We start from the raw sequence: 8213 nt of genomic DNA, 5'->3' as shown, positions 1-8213 counted from the left end.
GACAAAAGTAGGGTGCACTGGTGGCAGCAGTGCTACTGTAAATGTAGTGATGCAATGTAACAATATTATGATTTCTGCATGCGTACTGACCGAGTGTGTGTGTGTATGTGTGTTGATTCATAATAATGAGTGCTATCATGAAGTCTATTTAGAGAAAGATTGGTGGCACTATTTACTGCTAAGCAAGGAGAGCACTCTCACACAAGTTGACAGTATTAAAACAAAACAAACCATTTAACATTCAAATGCAGTACATCATTTACAGCTCTAAAGCATTCTAAAAGGAACTAGATTGATTTTTTGAGAATAGGTTTGGAGCAGAGAAATTAATTTTAAAAAAAAGCCAAATTGGATTCTGCAAGAAGACTCAGGATGACGGTAGGCAGGATGGGGCAAATTGCCTTACCATATTCCTGTATTCTAAAATAGAAACAGAAAGTGCGAGAGAAACTCAGCAGCTCTGGTAGCATCTGTGGAGACAGAAACAAAATTGAGTCCAGTGATTCTTCTTTGGAACTGAAGGGGGCTGGTCACAAAGTGGAGAAGGAACAGCTGGAACATATGGTGAGGGTGCCCAGGGCAAAAGTCAAAGGGTATGCTCACGGCAGTAAAACGGAGATTGACTGCAAAATAGGTGTTAATGGTAGGCATGGATAGTAGAAAATGGATCAGCTCTGCTGAGAGGAAACCCATGCAAAGATCGTAATCAAATGGAGGAGAGTGTTCATGCTCTGAAGTTGCTGAATTCAATATTGAGTCCTGGAGGCTGTGAAGTGCCTAATTGGAAAATGAGGCATTGTTCCTCCAGCTTGTGTTGAGCTTTGTTGGAATACTGCAGCAGCCTTAGGGTAGAAACGTTAGCAAGACAGCAAGGACTTTAAATAGCTCTTTTATATTAAAACTCTTCTTTATAAATAGAATTATGATTTTGTTACAGAGGAAGTTTGCTGCCTATGAGTTACCAGTTTAAATTTGATCAACAAAATATTTGGGGTTCAACTTCATCTCTCTCCAGGTTATTTTGAATGAACATTAAAAACATATGAATAAGGAACATGAACAGGCCACTTGGCCCTTTGAAACTGCTCTGCCACTCAATAAAATCTTGGCTGATCTCTGACTTTAACCTCAATTCCACATTTCTGCATGCTCCTGATATTCTTTTACCTCTTGGTAATCAAAAATCTATTTACCTGTGCCTTAAAAATATTTTACGATTCTGCACTACCAGCAAAATCCAAAAGCACATAACTGTCTGAGAATTTTTTTTCCCTAATCTCTAATTTTAATGGGTGACCTTCTAGTTTTAAAATATGACCCCCAGTCCTCCACTTTCCCATTATTTCCATATCCATGCAGTTAGGAAGTCCTCCCAAGATTTTAAATGTTTCAATTTAGTTATTACTGACATTTAAAAGAAAATTAACCAATTTTTATAATCAACATGAACAGAGATCTTATTGCACACCTCTGCAGCAGTGATTTGGAGATGCCGGTGTTGGACTGGGGTGTACAAAGTTAAAAATCACACAATACCAGGTTATATTCCAACATGTTTAATTGGAAGCACACTAGCTTTCGGAGCCTCACTCCGAAAGCTAGTGCGCTTCCAATTAAACCTGTTGGACTATAACCTGGTGTTGTGTGATTTTTAACTCTGCAGCAGGTGGGACTTGATGCTCAGTCTCCCAGTCCATAAGAGGTGATACAATCACTGTGCCATAAGCGGATTCTACTTTGCAGTGCTTTTGTTTTTACATAGAGGCACATGGTGTCCTTTATTTTTATTTTCTCCCCCAGATCACCTGTGGTCATGTGTATGTTTTTTACATATATTGTAAGATTGTAAAAGGTAGCTTGTGAATAGACTTTATTATATCTTTTCCACCACCAGGAAAACACACGTGTGGCCAATTGTGCATTAAAAGCAAAACCTGCTAAGGGCAATGTTAACATCAAAAATAAAAGAAAAAAAAATGAGGAGGTGCTAGGGAGAGAGGGGAAATCTAAATTTTAAAAAATGAGTTAGAGTGACTGACAAAGTACTCCATTCCCACCACTGACTCTTCTACATCCCAGACATTACCTGACTATCCTTTCTTTATAAAGTAATCCACTCATTCCAGCTATTAGCCTAGTAAACCTTCACTAAACTGCTTCCAATGCATTAATATCCCTCAATAAGTATGGTGACCAGTACTGTACAAAGTACTCCACATGCAGTCTTGTCAATTTCAGCATCCTCACTCTTGCATTCACTTCCCTTTGCAATAAAACATAATATTCTATTAGCTTTCCTGATTAATTGCTTTGTAGCATACAAAGCTCCTGCAATTCATGTACTAGGGCACCCAACTCTTTCTAATTTTCAGATCTTTGCAAACACTCACTATTTTGAAAATAAGCTTCTTTTTTATTTTTTCTGCAAAATAATTGATTAATACATTGTAAGTAGTTTCTCATCTGCCCTATTTTAATTTAACCATTAATCCATTTAAAATAAATGAGGTAACAATCATATCAACATAGTGCAGAGAGTGCCATGCTATGCTGTAAATGTGTAAATCAATACGCAGTACGAAAAGCACAGTATTGTAGGAAATTTAATCTCTTGGATCTCCACTAGAGGGCTAGTTTGAACAGTCTGAGAAATTCTGGAAAACTCCCCAGTAGAGGATCGCCCTAAAATAATAAAGACAAGTGCATTTTCTACAAAATAAGCCGGAGACATTGAAAACATTTGTGATGTCTGAGAGTTGCAGAGTCCAACTAAGGAAGATGACATGGATATAAGGTGATTAATTAGAGGGAGAAGTGTGCATCAGAATAGTTTTGTAAATTGGTGGACTGATTTTAACATAGAATTATTCACCCAGATGGGGTGATTCCTTCAGCATTCATTGACATTTGAACTTTCTTGCTGTCACTGACCTTTCAGAAAGACACCCAAAAAAATCCAGGAGCACCAATCTCCTTGCGAGGGTATTGATTGATTTTGGATAGATTAGAGATGGATAAAGAAGATTTGTGGGGCCATGGGATCTGTTGATTTTTAAAATATAGTGGGAGTCAGGAATGGAACATGCAAGCAAAAAAACTCCAACTATCTATTTTACTTTGAAAGTTAATGAAGGTATTTTATCAAAGTTTAGTTTACTCATGTCTAGAGATGCAGCATAGATGTATGGTTCTCCAGTGTATTTTCCTTTTAAGCTAAGGAGGCAATTCTCTGATTGTGTGCTTTCAGTGCAGAACCTCACCTAATGGACCTTGAGAAATCATGGACATGATTCTCTATCCTTTGACTCTACAGACACTCACTGTTATAAGGAGCACATGAGAAATGACTAAAGAAATGGAAAGCAGGATCTCCACCCAAAGGCAGGTTAACATTTCAAGCAATGAGTCAAAATCAATACTTGAGCCTGCCCAATTTTCTGCAATTTTCAACATTCAAATTTTAACTTTTTATTTGTATCTGTTAAAAGAATTCCTAAGTGAAAGTTTCGCATTTCCGCCTCCCCCATCTCCTTTGAAGAAGCGGGCCCATGGTTCTGTGAATTATACTAAAATGTTCCCCCCAAGTGTTGTCAGCGACCTTACAAAACAGTGCATATTGGACAGTTGTGCAACTATTTAAGAAATGATCTCATATAAGTACCTCAGATGACCACACATGCTCACTTTCCATCAGGAATTGCTGGATAATGTTCAAACTTGGGAAACCTACCCGATTTCCCATTCCCTTACTCCCAGGATGCTAAGGCCAATTGTAATACCCTTGCTCCGGGCTGGGTTGAAATTGGCTCAGAGGAGCAGTATTCAAAACTTAAGAGTCCTCGTTTCCATGATTCAAAGCGCTCTAGTATTTGCCTTTCGCCACTTTCCTCACATTTGCGTTGTCCTGTTGACCTCTGATAGTTTTGTTCGTAACTCTTAGAATTATTCCTGACGGTTACGGACAAAAAGTAACAAGAGTGCAGATGATGAAAAATTAAAAGCAAACTGTTAGAAATGCTCAGCGCGTCGAGAAACCATAACAGTTAATTTTCAGGTGTATAACTTTTTCTAGAACCTCTGAGGAAAGATTTTATACAGAACTGTTGTGAGGAGGTTTGAAACAGAGCTGAAGAGAGGAGAGGTTTGATATCGAATTAACATGCTTTCATTGAAGTATGGTGAGTAGAGGTAACTTGCAAGGAGAGGACTTTTACTTGAATCGTCAACTGTAATTTTTCAGTGTTTCCATCTCCACATAAATCGCACTCTGGTGATTAATTAATCTTTTAAAGAGATTGTTGAAATGTTGCATTAATAAATTTGACAATAATTATTAAAGCCGTAAAAGTACGGAGCTATTGTCAAATAGCAAACTAAATACGTGAGATATTTCTAGTTGTCCGGGCTGCCCGGTATCATTGTGTGCAAATTCCATTGCGCTTACTAACTCTATGAATGGTGATACAAACGTTGGTTGATGATTCCTTCGCAAAATAACGTTTAGTTTAATTTTTTTTAAAAGTTCAGGGACCAAGTTGTGTTGAATACTGAATCAGTGAAATGCAGAGTAGCGATAGGATATTTGGAAGATACCTACATTCTCCATGTCAGCACAGTGCACCCACCCATCTGCTGGCAGTGCCTGCTTGGATTGCCCCAGCAGGGACCCAGCCCTGTTGGAGATGCCACTGGACGCCGTCCGTTCCGCGGCATCGGCTAAACCAGGCTCATCCGCGAGCCCGCAGCAGCCCCAGCTCGCGCTCTACGCCGATTGGAGGCACGCGTTCGACTCTGTCTTCTGGTTGGCTGAGCTCACCTGTCAATCAGCCTGGCGGCCGCCGCTCTTCACTGCTTGAGGCCGGGGGCCAGGAGAAACTCGCAACACTTTGGGATCCTGCGTACATTCCGCATCTTGTTTCCAGCGATGTTGTCTTTCAGGTACTTCTTCTTATACATTGATAGGGGCTGAACTTTCAAATGTCAAAACATAGTTATCGCGTTAAGCATTGTGTTATTCTATGCAAAGTATATTTTTGAAAACTCGCTGTTAATTCACTCCTAAATTGTATTGAATTATTTATGTTTTAGCAATGTTAGGAATTTATATAAAGCAATGCATTGAAAGAAATCCTGTCGTGTTTGTGGTGGAGATCTCATGTGGAACATGTATCTTCTGAGTTTGATTCATCCAGGTGCAGGCATTTATCTTTAACTTATGCGCCTGAAACTCGGTGGCAAACAAATATCTCTACCTGCGTGCGTTTGTCAGTAGCTTGATAAAGAGGTTTTTGAGCTTGGTATTGGGCGTCCATGTATGTCAGATATAGAAGTGACCAACAAGCTTGTGCACAGATTTGTGACAAACTTAACCTTTAGTTTAAAAAATGAGATTACGTTAACTCCAAACCCTATCTATACCTTTAGAGAAGGGCTTATTTTATGAGATTGATGCGGCTATGTTTATATTGTAAGCAAGATTGGCACCAATATAGGACCAGATGTATGCCAAAATCACAGAAGTAAACTTGCAGAATTAACGCAATCTCAGGAGGGATGCATGTCCAACTGTATTGAAACTGTTTAAGACTATGACTTGGGTAAAAAACATTTGTACCTTGATTGAGGTGTCAGAAGGCAGTGTCCCAGAGCTAGCAGCTGCTTGACAGCATGAAAAAACTTAGTGTAAAATAAATCCTATTGAGAATAACACATGTTAATGCACCTTACTTTGATTCAGTCATTGCAGTATTGTGTGGTGGTAACTTGGGTATTACTCACACACTGGGTATAAAGACTCTGAAATGGATGAAGAGAATATTAGAGTTGATATGTAATCACAGAACATGAAGCATTAAACTGTGAAATAAAAATAACGTTTATGAAAATTGGATTGGCACCAGTGCTTAATGCTTTTTAACCTTAGAAATGTTTTCAAAACATGCTTTAACAATACACTTATGCCAGATTGATGTCAGATTTCTTAAAGCACGCTTTCTGTCACTAATTGTTCTGAAAATACTTCAGTTTTCTAACTAATATTCATTATGGAGTTGTGCCAGTTATAGCCTGATATCATGGCCTCCTTCTGCACTGTAACAATTCTGTGATATACATTGTGTTTTGAATTCAGGTCCCATGATTGACACCAGGTTGTGAGCAAAGAAATAAAAGCAACTTGAAAAAAGAACAAACAATGGACTATAGAAATTTCTGCACTGCAAAAATAATCAGTTAGTGAGATTTTTTAGCTTTCACCTCTAAATAAGAAGGACATCATCAAGGGCTCCAACTTTGTGGATCTTCTATGAAAATTTGCAGTATTTAAAGATTGCCTGAAATTTGCAGAATTGACACCTAGATTAGGAAATACAAGGGATTGTAAACTAAAAGCAAATAGTGTAAAAGAAAAAAAGCATGTAATTTTGATCACTTAAAAACAAAATGAACTGTTTGTTTATATTTGTTCTTTTCTATGTGAAAAGTGTATAGTGTCAGTTAGGTGTGAGAACAGTTTTTTCAGTAATTGACTGGTGTCATTTGCTTGATATCTGTTGCTCAGTACATGTGAGCTTATGAGTGCGAACCACATAAAGCTATGTTTCCTCTGAGTTATGCCGCACTTTCCACCAAAGTTGCTGACTCTTGCTGCAGTCTTGTTTCACACTTGCGACCAGCCTTCTTGAACCTCACTTAAATGGTTCTTCAAAACCCTTAATAAAATATCACATGGTCTGATGCTTACCCTTCATCCAGAGTCCATGCAGTTACATTTCTTAGCAGGAGCCATTAGATTATGATTGGGGTTGGTAATTCTGGCTGATTGTTCACCACCTCTTTACCAGCATGTCCACCCAGCAACAATGGGTGTCCAGCTATAGGACATTAAACCTGTCTTTTATATGTTCATGGGATCTGAGTGTTGATAACAAGGCAAGAATTTGTTGTCCATCTTTAACTGCCCTTGAGAAGGCAATAGGAAGCTACATTCTTGAATCACTTCTGTTTATGCAGCTACATCCAAAATGCTGTTAGCCAAGGTGTTACTGGGTTTTGATCTAGTGACAATGAAGGAACAACGACCCATTTCCAACTCAGGATCATGTGTGACTTGATGGGTGGTGCTTTGGTGCGCCTTCTGACCTTATTCTACTAGGTGGTAAAGATCATTGGTTTGAAAAGTGCTGTCAAAGACACTTTGACAAGTTCAGCAGTACATCTTGTTGATGGCACACAGTGCTGCCATGATGGGACAGTGAAGGAGAAATAAGCATTAAGTTGATGAATGGGAGTCATTGAAGATGCTGCTTTATCCTGAACAATGTTGATACGTTTGAGTGATGTTGAAGTGGAGGGTATTCCTTCATATTCTTCAATTATGCCTTTTAAGTGGTGGAGAGACATAGGTGGAGTCAGGAGGTAAGTTACTCATGGTAGAATTTTCAGCCCTGATCTTCTCTTGTAGCCATTGTGTTTATGCACCTAGTCCAGTTAAGCGTCTAGTCAATAATGCGTCTTCTGGATGTTGATAGTGGGTTTTCAATATGGTAATGCTGTTAAATGGGAAGGAGAGGTGGCTATATTCTTTGTTGTTGGATCCAGTCATTGCTTGGCACTGATGTAACATACTGCTGAAAACATGTTCAGATGTTGTTACACATGTGCATGGATGCTTCAATGTCTGAGGAATTATGATTGGAATTGTACAATATGACAGATCAGTGAACGTCTCAGTTTTCACATTATGATAAAGAAAACAAAAACAAAGGAAGAAGCTAAAGATGGCTGAACCAAGATTACTACCCTGAGGAACATGGTGCAGTGTGGTGCTGAGATGATTGCCCTCTATTTTCCACAAACATTGACCTTTGCATTAGGTATGCATCCAGATGTTGATAACTGTTTGACTCCTTTTGACCAATTTTGCCTGGGCTCCTTGATGCCTTATTTGGTCAAAAGCTGCCTTGATGCCAAGGCCAGTCCTTGTCATTGCACCTCCAGAATTCAGCTATTTTGTCCATTGAATTAGGAGCCATAAGATCCCGACCATTGCTTGATAGCACTGTTAATGATACCTTCCATAACCTTGTTGATGGTAGTAGCAAGTTGGACGTTTATTGTTTGGAATGGATTCATTCTGCCTTTTTGTGAATAACAAATACCTGGACAACTTTGCACTTTGTTGGGAAGATGTCAGTGTGGCAACTGTAATGGAA

The 8213-nt window shown here is 38.8% G+C and overlaps 1 protein-coding gene across 3 annotated transcripts in view; it reads left to right on the top strand.

Annotated features, from left to right (window-relative positions):
* The first annotated feature begins 4082 nt into the window (after positions 1-4082).
* glis1a (GLIS family zinc finger 1a) overlaps positions 4083-8213 on the top strand; it is a 401984-nt gene continuing 397853 nt past the window's right edge. For all 3 annotated transcript variants that reach the window (XM_087990769.1, XM_087990768.1, XM_087990770.1), the window contains exon 1: positions 4083-4178. The gene's annotated coding sequence lies outside the window, so the exon portion shown is untranslated. The remainder of the gene's footprint in view (positions 4179-8213) is intronic.

The sequence above is a fragment of the Chiloscyllium plagiosum genome, unplaced genomic scaffold (assembly GCF_037043375.1).
Source record: "Chiloscyllium plagiosum isolate Xiang-an unplaced genomic scaffold, Cpla_swu_hap1 HiC_scaffold_9, whole genome shotgun sequence".
NCBI classification, from domain to species: domain Eukaryota; kingdom Metazoa; phylum Chordata; class Chondrichthyes; order Orectolobiformes; family Hemiscylliidae; genus Chiloscyllium; species Chiloscyllium plagiosum.
This window is presented reverse-complemented; position numbering and strand designations above follow the sequence as displayed.